The following is an 18,345-nucleotide window of genomic DNA, read 5'->3' on the forward strand; positions in this document are numbered from 1 at the left end:
ACACAAGACTATTTTCAACAGATATATTTTTGTGTCACAACAGTCAGGAGACACTACTGTTTTTCTTTACGGAAAAAACTACCAAAAGCTGAATAATAGAGATTTTTTACCGTGTGATGGCAAAACCACAGTTATTGTTTACTGGGGTATACCACACTTTTTTAAATAGAGATATTTGCGGCTGAACAGTGAGCGACACACTCAAACTGCTTTTTTTTTAGATACCAAAGGCCCAAAACTGGATAGTACAGCGATTTGACCACCCGTGGAACTGCGAAACCACACTGGGATGTCGGGCCTACACAAGACTATTTTCAACAGATATATTTTTGTGTCACAACAGTCAGGAGACACTACTGTTTTTCTTTACGGAAAAAACTACCAAAAGCTGAATAATAGAGATTTTTTACCGTGGGCTGGCAAAACCACAGTTATTGTTTAATGGGGTATACCACACTTTTTTAAATAGAGATATTTGCGGCTGAACAGTGAGCGACACACTCAAACTGCTTTTTTTTAGATACCAAAGGCCCAAAACTGGATAGTACGGCGATTTGACCCGTGGAACTGCGAAACCACACTGGGATGTCGGGCCTACGCAAGACTATTTTCAACAGATATATTTTTGTGTCACAACAGTCAGGAGACACTACTGTTTTTCTTTACGGAAAATATACCAAAACCTGAATAATAGAGATTTTTTACCGTGGGATGGCAAAACCACAGTTATTGTTTACTGGGGTATACCACACTTTTTTAAATAGAGATATTTGTGGCTGAACAGTGAGCGAAACACTCAAACTGCTTTTTTTTAGATACCAAAGGCCCAAAACTGGATAGTACAGCGATTTGACCCGTGGAACTGCGAAACCACACTGGGATGTCGGGCCTACACAAGACTATTTTCAACAGATATATTTTTGTGTCACAACAGTCAGGAGACACTACTGTTTTTCTTTACGGAAAAAACTATCAAAAGCTGAATAATAGAGATTTTTTACCGTGGGATGGCAAAACCACAGTTATTGTTTACTGGGGCATACCACACTTTTTTAAATAGAGATATTTGCGGCTGAACAGTGAACGACACACTCAAACTGCTTTTTTTTTATATACCAAAGGCCCAAAACTGGATAGTACAGCGATTTGACCCGTGGAACTGCGAAACCACACTGGGATGTCGGGCCTACACAAGACTATTTTCAACAGATATATTTTTGTGTCACAACAGTCAGGAGACACTACTGTTTTTCTTTACGGAAAATATACCAAAACCTGAATAAAAGAGATTTTTTACCGTGGGATGGCAAAACCACAGTTATTGTTTACTGGGGTATACCACACTTTTTTAAATAGAGATATTTGCGGCTTAACAGTGAGCGACACACTCAAACTGCTTTTTTTTAGATACCAAAGGCCCAAAACTGGATAGTACAGCGATTTGACCCGTGGAACTGCGAAACCACACTGGGATGTCGGGCCTACACAAGACTATTTTCAACAGATATATTTTTGTGTTATAACAGTCAGGAGACACTACTGTTTTTCTTTACGGAAAAAACTATCAAAAGCTGAATAATAGAGATTTTTTACCGTGGGATGGCAAAACCACAGTTATTGTTTACTGGGGTATACCACACTTTTTTAAATAGAGATATTTGCGGCTGAACAGTGAGCGACACACTCAAACTGCTTTTTTTTAGATACCAAAGGCCCAAAACTGGATAGTACAGCGATTTGACCCGTGGAACTGCGAAACCACACTGGGATGTCGGGCCTACACAAGACTATTTTCAACAGATATATTTTTGTGTCACAACAGTCAGGAGACACTACTGTTTTTCTTTACGGAAAATATACCAAAACCTGAATAATAGAGATTTTTTACCGTGGGATGGCAAAACCACAGTTATTGTTTACTGGGGTATACCACACTTTTTTAAATAGAGATATTTGTGGCTGAACAGTGAGCGAAACACTCAAACTGCTTTTTTTTAGATACCAAAGGCCCAAAACTGGATAGTACAGCGATTTGACCCGTGGAACTGCGAAACCACACTGGGATGTCGGGCCTACACAAGACTATTTTCAACAGATATATTTTTGTGTCACAACAGTCAGGAGACACTACTGTTTTTCTTTACGGAAAAAACTATCAAAAGCTGAATAATAGAGATTTTTTACCGTGGGATGGCAAAACCACAGTTATTGTTTACTGGGGCATATCACACTTTTTTAAATAGAGATATTTGCGGCTGAACAGTGAACGACACACTCAAACTGCTTTTTTTTTAGATACCAAAGGCCCAAAACTGGATAGTACAGCGATTTGACCCGTGGAACTGCGAAACCACACTGGGATGTCGGGCCTACACAAGACTATTTTCAACAGATATATTTTTGTGTCACAACAGTCAGGAGACACTACTGTTTTTCTTTACGGAAAATATACCAAAACCTGAATAATAGAGATTTTTTACCGTGGGATGGCAAAACCACAGTTATTGTTTACTGGGGTATACCACACTTTTTTAAATAGAGATATTTGCGGCTGAACAGTGAGCGACACACTCAAACTGCTTTTTTTCAGATACCAAAGGCCCAAAACTGGATATTACAGCGATTTGACCCATGGATCTGCGAAACCACACTGAGATGTCGGGCCTACACAAGACTATTTTCAACAGATATATTTTTGTGTCACAACAGTCAGGAGACACTACTCTTTTTCTTTACGGAAAAAACTACCAAAAGCTGAATAATAGAGATTTTTTACCGTGTGATGGCAAAACCACAGTTATTGTTTACTGGGGTATACCACACTTTTTTAAATAGAGATATTTGCGGCTGAACAGTGAGCGACACACTCAAACTGCTTTTTTTTAGATACCAAAGGCCCAAAACTGGATAGTACAGCGATTTGACCCGTGGAACTGCGAAACCGCACTGGGATGTCGGGCCCACACAAGACTATTTTCAACAGATATATTTTTGTGTCACAACAGTCAGGAGACACTACTGTTTTTCTTTACGGAAAATATACCAAAACCTGAATAATAGAGATTTTTTACCGTGGGATGGCAAAACCACAGTTATTGTTTACTGGGGTATACCACACTTTTTTAAATAGAGATATTTGCGGCTGAACAGTGAGCGACACACTCAAACTGCTTTTTTTTAGATACCAAAGGCCCAAAACTGGATAGTACAGCGATTTGACCCGTGGAACTGCGAAACCACACTGGGATGTCGGGCCTACACAAGACTATTTTCAACAGATATATTTTTGTGTCACAACAGTCAGGAGACACTACTGTTTTTCTTTACGGAAAAAACTACCAAAAGCTGAATAATAGAGATTTTTTACCGTGGGATGGCAAAACCACAGTTATTGTTTACTGGGGTATACCACACTTTTTTAAATAGAGATATTTGCGACTGAACAGTGAGCGACACACTCAAACTGCTTTTTTTTTAGATACCAAAGGCCCAAAACGGGATTTTACAGCGATTTGACCCGTGGAACTGCGAAACCACACTGGGATGTCGGGCCTACTCAAGACAATTTTCAACTGATATATTTTTGTGTCACAACAGTCAGGAGACACTACTGTTTTTCTTTACGGAAAAAACTACCAAAAGCTGAATAATAGAGATTTTTTACCGTGGGATGGCAAAACCACAGTTATTGTTTACTGGGGTATACCACACTTTTTTAAATAGAGATATTTGCGACTGAACAGTGAGCGACACACTCAAACTGCTTTTTTTTTAGATACCAAAGGCCCAAAACGGGATTTTACAACGATTTGACCCGTGGAACTGCGAAACCACACTGGGATGTCGGGCCTACTCAAGACTATTTTCAACTGATATATTTTTGTGTCACAACAGTCAGGAGACACTACTGTTTTTCTTTACGGAAAATATACCAAAAGCTGAATAATAGAGATTTTTTACCGTGGGATGGCAAAACCACAGTTATTGTTTACTGGGGTATACCACACTTTTTTAAATAGAGATATTTGCGGCTTAACAGTGAGCGACACACTCAAACTGCTTTTTTTTAGATACCAAAGGCCCAAAACTGGATAGTACAGCGATTTGACCCGTGGGACTGCAAAACCACACTGGGATGTCGGGCCTACACAAGACTATTTTCAACAGATATATTTTTGTGTCACAACAGTCAGGAGACACTACTGTTTTTCTTTACGGAAAAAACTATCAAAAGCTGAATAATAGAGATTTTTTACCGTGGGATGGCAAAACCACAGTTATTGTTTACTGGGGTATACCACACTTTTTTAAATAGAGATATTTGCGGCTGAACAGTGAGCGACACACTCAAACTGCTTTTTTTTTAGATACCAAAGGCCCAAAACTGGATAGTACAGCGATTTGACCAGTGGAACTGCGAAACCACACTGGGATGTCGGGCCTACACAAGACTATTTTCAACAGATATATTTTTGTGTCACAACAGTCAGAAGACACTACTGTTTTTCTTTACGGAAAATATACCAAAACCTGAATAATAGAGATTTTTTACCGTGGGATGGCAAAACCACAGTTATTGTTTACTGGGGTATACCACACTTTTTTAAATAGAGATATTTGCGGCTGAACAGTGAGCGACACACTCAAACTGCTTTTTTTTTAGATACCAAAGGCCCAAAACTGGATAGTACAGCGATTTGACCAGTGGAACTGCGAAACCACACTGGGATGTCGGGCCTACACAAGACTATTTTCAACAGATATATTTTTGTGTCACAACAGTCAGAAGACACTACTGTTTTTCTTTACGGAAAATATACCAAAACCTGAATAATAGAGATTTTTTACCGTGGGATGGCAAAACCACAGTTATTGTTTACTGGGGTATACCACACTTTTTTAAATAGAGATATTTGCGGCTGAACAGTGAGCGACACACTCAAACTGTTTTTTTTTAGATACCAAAGGCCCAAAACTGGATAGTACAGCGATTTGACCCGTGGAACTGCGAAACCACAGTGGGATGTCGGGCCTACACAAGACTATATGCAACAGATATATTTTTGTGTCACAACAGTCAGGAGACACTACTGTTTTTCTTTACGGAAAATATACCAAAACCTGAATAATAGAGATTTTTTACCGTGGGATGGCAAAACCACAGTTATTGTTTACTGGGGTATACCACACTTTTTTAAATAGAGATATTTGCGACTGAACAGTGAGCGACACACTCAAACTGCTTTTTTTTTAGATACCAAAGGCCCAAAACGGGATTTTACAGCGATTTGACCTGTGGAACTGCGAAACCACACTGGGATGTCAGGCCTACTCAAGACTATTTTCAACTGATATATTTTTGTGTCACAACAGTCAGGAGACACTACTGTTTTTCTTTACGGAAAATATACCAAAACCTGAATAATAGAGATTTTTTACCGTGGGATGGCAAAACCACAGTTATTGTTTACTGGGGTATACCACACTTATTTAAATAGAGATATTTGCGACTGAACAGTGAGCGACACACTCAAACTGCTTTTTTTTTAGATACCAAAGGCCCAAAACGGGATTTTACAACGATTTGACCCGTGGAACTGCGAAACCACACTGGGATATCGGGCCTACTCAAGACTATTTTCAACTGATATATTTTTGTGTCACAACAGTCAGGAGACACTACTGTTTTTCTTTACGGAAAATATACCAAAACCTGAATAATAGAGATTTTTTACCGTGGGATGGCAAAACCACAGTTATTGTTTACTGGGGTATACCACACTTTTTTAAATAGAGATATTTGCGGCTTAACAGTGAGCGACACACTCAAACTGCTTTTTTTTAGATACCAAAGGTCCAAAACTGGATAGTACAGCGATTTGACCCGTGGGACTGCAAAACCACACTGGGATGTCGGGCCTACACAAGACTATTTTCAACAGATATATTTTTGTGTCACAACAGTCAGGAGACACTACTGTTTTTCTTTACGGAAAAAACTATCAAAAGCTGAATAATAGATATTTTTTACCGTGGGATGGCAAAACCACAGTTATTGTTTACTGGGGTATACCACACTTTTTTAAATAGAGATATTTGCGGCTGAACAGTGAGCGACACACTCAAACTGCTTTTTTTTAGATACCAAAGGCCCAAAACTGGATAGTACAGCGATTTGACCCGTGGAACTGCGAAACCACACTGGGATGTCGGGCCTACACAAGACTATTTTCAACAGATATATTTTTGTGTCACAACAGTCAGGAGACACTACTGTTTTTCTTTACGGAAAATATACCAAAACCTGAATAATAGAGATTTTTTACCGTGGGATGGCAAAACCACAGTTATTGTTTACTGGGGTATACCACACTTTTTTAAATAGAGATATTTGTGGCTGAACAGTGAGCGAAACACTCAAACTGCTTTTTTTTAGATACCAAAGGCCCAAAACTGGATAGTACAGCGATTTGACCCGTGGAACTGCGAAACCACACTGGGATGTCGGGCCTACACAAGACTATTTTCAACAGATATATTTTTGTGTCACAACAGTCAGGAGACACTACTGTTTTTCTTTACGGAAAAAACTATCAAAAGCTGAATAATAGAGATTTTTTACCGTGGGATGGCAAAACCACAGTTATTGTTTACTGGGGTATACCACACTTTTTTAAATAGAGATATTTGCGGCTGAACAGTGAGCGACACACTCAAACTGCTTTTTTTTAGATACCAAAGGCCCAAAACTGGATATTACAGCGATTTGACCCATGGACTGCGAAACCACACTGAGATGTCGGGCCTACACAAGACTAATTTCAACAGATATATTTTTGTGTCACAACAGTCAGGAGACACTACTGTTTTTCTTTACGGAAAAACTACCAAAAGCTGAATAATAGAGATTTTTTACCGTGTGATGGCAAAACCACAGTTATTGTTTACTGGGGTATACCACACTTTTTTAAATAGAGATATTTGCGGCTGAACAGTGAGCGACACACTCAAACTGCTTTTTTTTTAGATACCAAAGGCCCAAAACTGGATAGTACAGCGATTTGACCACCCGTGGAACTGCGAAACCACACTGGGATGTCGGGCCTACACAAGACTATTTTCAACAGATATATTTTTGTGTCACAACAGTCAGGAGACACTACTGTTTTTCTTTATGGAAAAAACTACCAAAAGCTGAATAATAGAGATTTTTTACCGTGGGATGGCAAAACCACAGTTATTGTTTACTGGGGTATACCACACTTTTTTAAATAGAGATATTTGCGGCTGAACAGTGAGCGACACACTCAAACTGCTTTTTTTTTAGATACCAAAGGCCCAAAACTGGATAGTACAGCGATTTGACCCGTGGAACTGCGAAACCACAGTGGGATGTCGGGCCTACACAAGACTATATGCAACAGATATATTTTTGTGTCACAACAGTCAGGAGACACTACTGTTTTTCTTTACGGAAAATATACCAAAACCTGAATAATAGAGATTTTTTACCGTGGGATGGAAAAACCACAGTTATTGTTTACTGGGGTATACCACACTTTTTAATTAGAGATATTTGCGGCTGAACAGTGAGCGACACACTCAAACTGCTTTTTTTTAGATACCAAAGGCCCAAAACTGGATAGTACAGCGATTTGACCCGTGGAACTGCGAAACCACACTGGGATGTCGGGCCTACACAAGACTATTTTCAACAGATATATTTTTGTGTCACAACAGTCAGTAGACACTACTGTTTTTCTTTACGGAAAATATACCAAAACCTGAATAATAGAGATTTTTTACCGTGGGATGGCAAAACCACAGTTATTGTTTACTGGGGTATACCACACTTTTTTAAATAGAGATATTTGCGACTGAACAGTGAGCGACACACTCAAACTGCTTTTTTTTTAGATACCAAAGGCCCAAAACGGGATTTTACAGCGATTTGACCTGTGGAACTGCGAAACCACACTGGGATGTCAGGCCTACTCAAGACTATTTTCAACTGATATATTTTTGTGTCACAACAGTCAGGAGACACTACTGTTTTTCTTTACGGAAAATATACCAAAACCGGAATAATAGAGATTTTTTACCGTGGGATGGCAAAACCACAGTTATTGTTTACTGGGGTATACCACACTTTTTTAAATAGAGATATTTGCGACTGAACAGTGAGCGACACACTCAAACTGCTTTTTTTTTAGATACCAAAGGCCCAAAACGGGATTTTACAACGATTTGACCCGTGGAACTGCGAAACCACACTGGGATGTCGGGCCTACTCAAGACTATTTTCAACTGATATATTTTTGTGTCACAACAGTCAGGAGACACTACTGTTTTTCTTTACGGAAAATATACCAAAACCTGAATAATAGAGATTTTTTACCGTGGGATGGCAAAACCACAGTTATTGTTTACTGGGGTATACCACACTTTTTTAAATAGAGATATTTGCGGCTTAACAGTGAGCGACACACTCAAACTGCTTTTTTTTAGATACCAAAGGCCCAAAACTGGATAGTACAGCGATTTGACCCGTGGGACTGCAAAACCACACTGGGATGTCGGGCCTACACAAGACTATTTTCAACAGATATATTTTTGTGTCACAACAGTCAGGAGACACTACTGTTTTTCTTTACGGAAAAAACTATCAAAAGCTGAATAATAGAGATTTTTTACCGTGGGATGGCAAAACCACAGTTATTGTTTACTGGGGTATACCACACTTTTTTAAATAGAGATATTTGCGGCTGAACAGTGAGCGACACACTCAAACTGCTTTTTTTTTAGATACCAAAGGCCCAAAACTGGATAGTACAGCGATTTGACCAGTGGAACTGCGAAACCACACTGGGATGTCGGGCCTACACAAGACTATTTTCAACAGATATATTTTTGTGTCACAACAGTCAGGAGACACTACTGTTTTTCTTTACGGAAAATATACCAAAACCTGAATAATAGAGATTTTTTACCGTGGGATGGCAAAACCACAGTTATTGTTTACTGGGGTATACCACACTTTTTTAAATAGAGATATTTGCGGCTGAACAGTGAGCGACACACTCAAACTGCTTTTTTTTAGATACCAAAGGCCCAAAACTGGATATTACAGCGATTTGACCCATGGACTGCGAAACCACACTGAGATGTCGGGCCTACACAAGACTAATTTCAACAGATATATTTTTGTGTCACAACAGTCAGGAGACACTACTGTTTTTCTTTACGGAAAAACTACCAAAAGCTGAATAATAGAGATTTTTTACCGTGTGATGGCAAAACCACAGTTATTGTTTACTGGGGTATACCACACTTTTTTAAATAGAGATATTTGCGGCTGAACAGTGAGCGACACACTCAAACTGCTTTTTTTTTAGATACCAAAGGCCCAAAACTGGATAGTACAGCGATTTGACCACCCGTGGAACTGCGAAACCACACTGGGATGTCGGGCCTACACAAGACTATTTTCAACAGATATATTTTTGTGTCACAACAGTCAGGAGACACTACTGTTTTTCTTTATGGAAAAAACTACCAAAAGCTGAATAATAGAGATTTTTTACCGTGGGATGGCAAAACCACAGTTATTGTTTACTGGGGTATACCACACTTTTTTAAATAGAGATATTTGCGGCTGAACAGTGAGCGACACACTCAAACTGCTTTTTTTTTAGATACCAAAGGCCCAAAACTGGATAGTACAGCGATTTGACCCGTGGAACTGCGAAACCACAGTGGGATGTCGGGCCTACACAAGACTATATGCAACAGATATATTTTTGTGTCACAACAGTCAGGAGACACTACTGTTTTTCTTTACGGAAAATATACCAAAACCTGAATAATAGAGATTTTTTACCGTGGGATGGAAAAACCACAGTTATTGTTTACTGGGGTATACCACACTTTTTAATTAGAGATATTTGCGGCTGAACAGTGAGCGACACACTCAAACTGCTTTTTTTTAGATACCAAAGGCCCAAAACTGGATAGTACAGCGATTTGACCCGTGGAACTGCGAAACCACACTGGGATGTCGGGCCTACACAAGACTATTTTCAACAGATATATTTTTGTGTCACAACAGTCAGTAGACACTACTGTTTTTCTTTACGGAAAATATACCAAAACCTGAATAATAGAGATTTTTTACCGTGGGATGGCAAAACCACAGTTATTGTTTACTGGGGTATACCACACTTTTTTAAATAGAGATATTTGCGACTGAACAGTGAGCGACACACTCAAACTGCTTTTTTTTTAGATACCAAAGGCCCAAAACGGGATTTTACAGCGATTTGACCTGTGGAACTGCGAAACCACACTGGGATGTCAGGCCTACTCAAGACTATTTTCAACTGATATATTTTTGTGTCACAACAGTCAGGAGACACTACTGTTTTTCTTTACGGAAAATATACCAAAACCGGAATAATAGAGATTTTTTACCGTGGGATGGCAAAACCACAGTTATTGTTTACTGGGGTATACCACACTTTTTTAAATAGAGATATTTGCGACTGAACAGTGAGCGACACACTCAAACTGCTTTTTTTTTAGATACCAAAGGCCCAAAACGGGATTTTACAACGATTTGACCCGTGGAACTGCGAAACCACACTGGGATGTCGGGCCTACTCAAGACTATTTTCAACTGATATATTTTTGTGTCACAACAGTCAGGAGACACTACTGTTTTTCTTTACGGAAAATATACCAAAACCTGAATAATAGAGATTTTTTACCGTGGGATGGCAAAACCACAGTTATTGTTTACTGGGGTATACCACACTTTTTTAAATAGAGATATTTGCGGCTTAACAGTGAGCGACACACTCAAACTGCTTTTTTTTAGATACCAAAGGCCCAAAACTGGATAGTACAGCGATTTGACCCGTGGGACTGCAAAACCACACTGGGATGTCGGGCCTACACAAGACTATTTTCAACAGATATATTTTTGTGTCACAACAGTCAGGAGACACTACTGTTTTTCTTTACGGAAAAAACTATCAAAAGCTGAATAATAGAGATTTTTTACCGTGGGATGGCAAAACCACAGTTATTGTTTACTGGGGTATACCACACTTTTTTAAATAGAGATATTTGCGGCTGAACAGTGAGCGACACACTCAAACTGCTTTTTTTTTAGATACCAAAGGCCCAAAACTGGATAGTACAGCGATTTGACCAGTGGAACTGCGAAACCACACTGGGATGTCGGGCCTACACAAGACTATTTTCAACAGATATATTTTTGTGTCACAACAGTCAGGAGACACTACTGTTTTTCTTTACGGAAAATATACCAAAACCTGAATAATAGAGATTTTTTACCGTGGGATGGCAAAACCACAGTTATTGTTTACTGGGGTATACCACACTTTTTTAAATAGAGATATTTGCGGCTGAACAGTGAGCGACACACTCAAACTGCTTTTTTTTAGATACCAAAGGCCCAAAACTGGATATTACAGCGATTTGACCCATGGACTGCGAAACCACACTGAGATGTCGGGCCTACACAAGACTAATTTCAACAGATATATTTTTGTGTCACAACAGTCAGGAGACACTACTGTTTTTCTTTACGGAAAAACTACCAAAAGCTGAATAATAGAGATTTTTTACCGTGTGATGGCAAAACCACAGTTATTGTTTACTGGGGTATACCACACTTTTTTAAATAGAGATATTTGCGGCTGAACAGTGAGCGACACACTCAAACTGCTTTTTTTTTAGATACCAAAGGCCCAAAACTGGATAGTACAGCGATTTGACCACCCGTGGAACTGCGAAACCACACTGGGATGTCGGGCCTACACAAGACTATTTTCAACAGATATATTTTTGTGTCACAACAGTCAGGAGACACTACTGTTTTTCTTTACGGAAAAAACTACCAAAAGCTGAATAATAGAGATTTTTTACCGTGGGATGGCAAAACCACAGTTATTGTTTACTGGGGTATACCACACTTTTTTAAATAGAGATATTTGCGGCTGAACAGTGAGCGACACACTCAAACTGCTTTTTTTTTAGATACCAAAGGCCCAAAACTGGATAGTACAGCGATTTGACCCGTGGAACTGGAAAAACCACAGTGGGATGTCGGGCCTACACAAGACTATATGCAACAGATATATTTTTGTGTCACAACAGTCAGGAGACACTACTGTTTTTCTTTACGGAAAATATACCAAAACCTGAATAATAGAGATTTTTTACCGTGGGATGGAAAAACCACAGTTATTGTTTACTGGGGTATACCACACTTTTTAATTAGAGATATTTGCGGCTGAACAGTGAGCGACACACTCAAACTGCTTTTTTTTAGATACCAAAGGCCCAAAACTGGATAGTACAGCGATTTGACCCGTGGAACTGCGAAACCACACTGGGATGTCGGGCCTACACAAGACTATTTTCAACAGATATATTTTTGTGTCACAACAGTCAGTAGACACTACTGTTTTTCTTTACGGAAAATATACCAAAACCTGAATAATAGAGATTTTTTACCGTGGGATGGCAAAACCACAGTTATTGTTTACTGGGGTATACCACACTTTTTTAAATAGAGATATTTGCGACTGAACAGTGAGCGACACACTCAAACTGCTTTTTTTTTAGATACCAAAGGCCCAAAACGGGATTTTACAGCGATTTGACCTGTGGAACTGCGAAACCACACTGGGATGTCAGGCCTACTCAAGACTATTTTCAACTGATATATTTTTGTGTCACAACAGTCAGGAGACACTATTGTTTTTCTTTACGGAAAATATACCAAAACCTGAATAATAGAGATTTTTTACCGTGGGATGGCAAAACCACAGTTATTGTTTACTGGGGTATACCACACCTTTTTAATTAGAGATATTTGCGGCTGAACAGTGAGCGACACACTCAAACTGCTTTTTTTTTAGATACCAAAGGCCCAAAACTGGATAGTACAGCGATTTGACCCATGGAACTGCGAAACCACACAGGGAAGTCGGGCCTACACAAGACTATTTTCAACAGATATATTTTTGTGTCACAACAGTCAGGAGACACTACTGTTTTTCTTTACGGAAAATATGCCAAAACCTGAATAATAGAGATTTTTTACCATTGGATGGCAGAACCACAGTTATTGTTTACTGGGGTATACCACACTTTTTTAAATAGAGATATTTGCGGCTGAACAGTGAGCGTCACACTTAAACTGCTATTTTTTTAGATACCAAAGGCCCAAAACTGGATAGTACAGCGATTTGACCCATGGATCTGCGAAACCACACTGGGATGTCGGGCATACACAAGACTATTTTCAACAGATATATTTTTGTGTCACAACAGTCAGGAGACACTACTGTTTTTCTTTACGGAAAATATACCAAAACCTGAATAATAGAGATTTTTTACCGTGGGATGGTAAAACCACAGTTATTGTTTACTGGGGTATACCACACTTTTTTAAATAGAGATATTTGTGGCTGAACAGTGAGCGACACACTCAAACTGCTTTTTTTTTAGATACCAAAGGCCCAAAACTGGATAGTACAGCCATTTGACCCATGGATCTGCGAAACCACACTGGGATGTCGGGCCTACACAAGACTATTTTCAACAGATATATTTTTGTGTCACAACAGTCAGGAGACACTACTGTTTTTCTTTACGGAAAAAACTACCAAAAGCTGAATAATAGAGATTTTTTACCGTGGGATGGCAAAACCACAGTTATTGTTTACTGGGGTATACCACACTTTTTTAATTAGAGATATTTGCGGCTGAACAGTGAGCGACACACTCAAACTGCTTTTTTTTAGATACCAAAGGCCCAAAACTGGATAGTACAGCGATTTGACCCATGGATCTGCGAATCCACACTGGGATGTCGGGCTTACACAAGACTATATTCAACAGATATATTTTTGTGTCACAACTGTCAGGAGACACTACTGTTTTTCTTTACGGAAAATATACCAAAACCTGAATAATAGAGATTTTTTACCGTGGGATGGCAAAACCACAGTTATTGTTTACTGGGGTATACCACACTTTTTTAAATAGAGATATTTGCGGCTGAACAGTGAGCGACACACTCAAACTGCTTTTTTTTTAGATACCAAAGGCCCAAAACTGAATAGTACAGCCATTTGACCCATGGATCTGCGAAACCACACTGGGATGTCAGGCCTACACAAGACTATTTTCAACAGATATATTTTTGTGTCACAACAGACAGGAGACACTACTGTTTTTCTTTACGGAAAATATACCAAAACCTGAATAATAGAGATTTTTTTTCCGTGGGATGGCAAAACCACAGTTATTGGTTACTGGGGTATACCAGACTTTTTTAAATATATAGATTTGCGGCTGAACAGTGAGCGACACACTCAAACAGTTTTTTTTTTTTAGATACAAATGGCCCAAAATGGATAATACAGAAGTTTGAACCGTGGAAGTGCAAAACAACACTTCTGTTTCTCTAGCCTACACCAGACTATTTTCAACAGTTATATTTGTGTCTGAAAAATCAGAGACACGCTTTTTTTTTGGGGGGGGGTGGACACACGAAAAGGTTAATAAGACGGTTGTTTGTACAGTGTGAAGGAGGGAAGAAAAAGGAGGATTTAGATGAAAAAAAAAGGATTTTTCCTGGCCCCCGACACCTGGTGCTAAGTCCAGCAATTTCAGCAACAGGAGCACACAGGACTGTAATGCAGCGTTTGCTGGTATAACCACTGTGTCTACTATACAGCCTGCCTGCCTGGTATCTGGGATGGATATTAGTCCTGAAAAGGACTGTTTGTTTGTTCTGGCAGCCTTTACAGACCCTACACTAACTATTTTGCAGTTTATATCTCTCCCTAAATCAGCAGCACTGTCCCTACACTGTCTAATCCAGAGCGACTGTGTCCAAGATGGCGGCGCCCGGTTTTAAATATTCTAGGTGACGCTGTGCGGCCAGCCAATCACTGTAATGCCCACAACCAACATGGCTGCAGCACTACAGTGACTGGCTGGCAATCCCTGCATGTTCATTGGCTCTGTAAAGAGCGCCAAACATGCAGGGCGGAGACCTGAGCTCCCGCCCGAGTAACCCGGAAATGCTCGGTGCTCGCCGAACATCCCGAGTAGCGTGATGCTCGGGCGAGTACCGAGCAATGTCGAGCATGTTCGCTCAACACTAGTTAGGTTGCCTTGATCCAAAGGTGGTGCTATCGATGTCGGACAGCGCTGAACACCAGCTGGTGCTTCCACCTCCAAAGAAAATGATGACCTGCCAATCACGCTGGCTGTTGCGGGTAAAGAGCTGGCAGGTCTGTGTCCCAAAACAGGTGTGACTGCTGTCCCCCCAGTCACAGAGGATGAAGAGGCCGTGGATGCACAAGATGTGGCAGACGGTGGTTGGCCCTGCCGGCTAGGCCGCATTGTAGCACAGTGAGCTTCCCACTGCAACTTATGCTTCATATCCATGTGCCGGTTCATGCATGAAGTACTCAAACTATGTATTTTTTGGCCTCTACTTAGCTTTTGCTGACAAATGTTACAGATAACACGAGTTGGGTCATCTTTATCGATCTGAAAAAATGCCCAGGCTATGCAAGGCTTAGCACCCATGCGACCTGAAGAGCCACCACGATTTGTGGTCAGAGGCAGAGTTGTGTTTGAGGATGCAGTTGTTGACGTGCTTCCAGTACTATGTCTCTGTCCAGGAAGGCGCAACCTGACCTCGTCGTCACTAGCATCCTCCTCCACCTCCTCTGCTGACCTCACTGACTGGCTGACTGTGGGTTGACAGTAAGTGGGATCTCCAACCTCGTCATCATCACCCTGTGTGTTATCACACCCGTTGTCCTCAGAGCCAACCTCTTCCTGCCCTGACAAAAAAACTAAAGTTGTCGCTCCAATCAGGTATTTGAGTCTCATCATCGTCTTCCTCATTGTCTCCACCAACAGGAGTTACAGTTTGGGAACGAGGGTCTACATTATGGTCAGAACCTTCTGCGTCGGGTCCTGGATCTGACTCATAAAGATTCTGGGCATCAGTGCAGATCATTTCCTCGTCTGGATTCACAGAAGCTCTGGAGCCGACCTCTGATTCCCAGGCTATAGTATGAGTAAACAGCTCTGCAGACTCAACCATCTGTTCTACCCCATACTCAGACTGGTAGCTGGAGACTTGGGAGCTGTGAGGAAGCAAGTGTGATTGGGGTGACACCTCTGAGGACTGGATTATTTGTGATGTTGAAGTTGAGGAAGAAGGAGAGCCCACTTAAAGGAGCACTTGATATCCGTTGAAGCACCTGCTGTTTTTGTGCCTCATCTGGAATTTGTAGCGATTGGGATCTTATCACATTGTCCGCTCAAAGAAGTAGACATCTTAGTTTGGCTGGAAGATGGTCTTTCTTCTGCAGATGTTACTGTTGCTTTAACACCTACCCCACGGACACAACCTTTTTTTCCCTTCCCAAAATGCCTATTCCCCTTTCCACATGCAGCAGGCCTTTTTCCACTCATTTTGGTGGTTAACTAATTCACAACTCTGGAGTTGTTTGCACAAAAAACAATGGATGGGAACCGAGCAGAGCTGAGTGGCCAAACTGTGGTATTAGCCCAAAAGTATTGGCTGGGTTAGATGCAGATAAAAATTATTTTGAATTTGCAACCTGCTGGAGGTTAGTATAGATGGACTAATAAAACAAGTCCCACACACTGCTACAAGCCGAAATAGTTTTTCAGAGCTAGATGCAGAAAAAAATTATATTGAATTTGCAACCTGCTGGAGATTAGTATAGATGGACAAATATAACAAGTCCCACACACTGCTAGAAGCCGAAATAGTTTTCCAGAGATACAGTGCCTACAAGTAGTATTCAACCCCCTGCAGATTTAGCTGGTTTGATAAGATGCAAATAAGTTAGAGCCTTCAAACTGCAAACGAGAGTAGGTTTTATGAACAGAAGCATAAATCTTACAAACCAAAAAGTTATGTTGCTCAGTTGAATTTTATTACATTTTAGACATAAAAGTGTGGGTCAATTATTATTCAACCCCTATGTTTAATATTTTGTGGAATAACCCTTGTTTGCAATTACAGCTAATAATCGTCTTTTATAAGACCTGATCAGGCCGGCACAGGTCTGTGGAGTTATCTTGGCCCACTCCTCCATGTAGATCTTCTCCAAGTTATCTAGGTTCTTTGGGTGTCTCATGTGGACTTTATTCTTGAGCTCCTTCCACAAGTTTTCAATTGGATTAAGGTCAGGAGACTGACTAGGCCACTCCAACACCTTGACTTTTTCCCTCTTGAACCAGGCCTTGGTTTTCTAGGCTGTGTGCTTTGGGTCGTTGTCTTGTTGGAAGATGAAATTACGACCCATCTTAAGATCCTTGATGGAGGAGCGGAGGTTCTTGGCCAAAATCTCCCGGTAGGCCGTGCTATCCATCTTCCCATGGATGCGGACCAGATGGCCAGGCCCCTTGGCTGAGAAACAGCCCCACAGCATGATGCTGCCACCACCATGCTTGACTGTAGGGATGGTATTCTTGGGGTCGTATGCAGTGCCATCCAGTCTCCAAACGTCACGTGTGTGGTTGGCACCAAGGATCTCGATCTTGGTCTCATCAGACCATAGAACCTTGAACCAGTCTGTCTCAGAGTCCTCCAAGTGATCATGAGCAAACTGTAGACGAGCCTTGACATGACGCTTTGAAAGTAAAGGTACCTTACGGGCTCGTCTGGAACGGAGACCATTGCGGTGGAGTACGTTACTTATGGTATTGACTGAAACCAATGTCCCCACTGCCATGAGATCTTCCCGGAGCTCCTTCCTTGTTGTCCTTGGGTTAGCCTTGACTCTTCGGACAAGCCTGGCCTCGGCACGGGAGGACACTTTCAAAGGCTGTCCAGGCCGTGGAAGGCTAATAGTAGTTCCATAAGCCTTCCACTTACAGATGATGCTCCCAACAGTGGAGACAGGTAGGCCCAACTCCTTGGAAAGGGTTTTGTACCCCTTGCCAGCCTTGTGACCCTCCACGATCTTGTCTCTGATGGCCTTGGAATGCTCCTTTGTCTTTCCCATGTTGACCATGTCTGAGTGCTGTTCACAAGTTTGGGGAGGGTCTTAAATAGTCAGAAAAGGCTGGCAAAAGAGATCTTTAATCCACACATGTGAAGCTCATTATTCTTGATGCCTGAACTACTTCTTAATACTTTAGGGGGACCAAACAGAATTCTTGTGGTTTGAGGGGTTGAATAATAAATGACACTCTGAATTAACTTTTAACGTTTAAAAAAAAAAAAAAAAAAAAAAAAAAAAAATT

The sequence above is a fragment of the Phyllobates terribilis genome, unplaced genomic scaffold (assembly GCF_046119375.1).
Source record: "Phyllobates terribilis strain yellow unplaced genomic scaffold, ASM4611937v1 Scaffold_1__5_contigs__length_1240528914, whole genome shotgun sequence".
NCBI lineage: Eukaryota > Metazoa > Chordata > Amphibia > Anura > Dendrobatidae > Phyllobates > Phyllobates terribilis.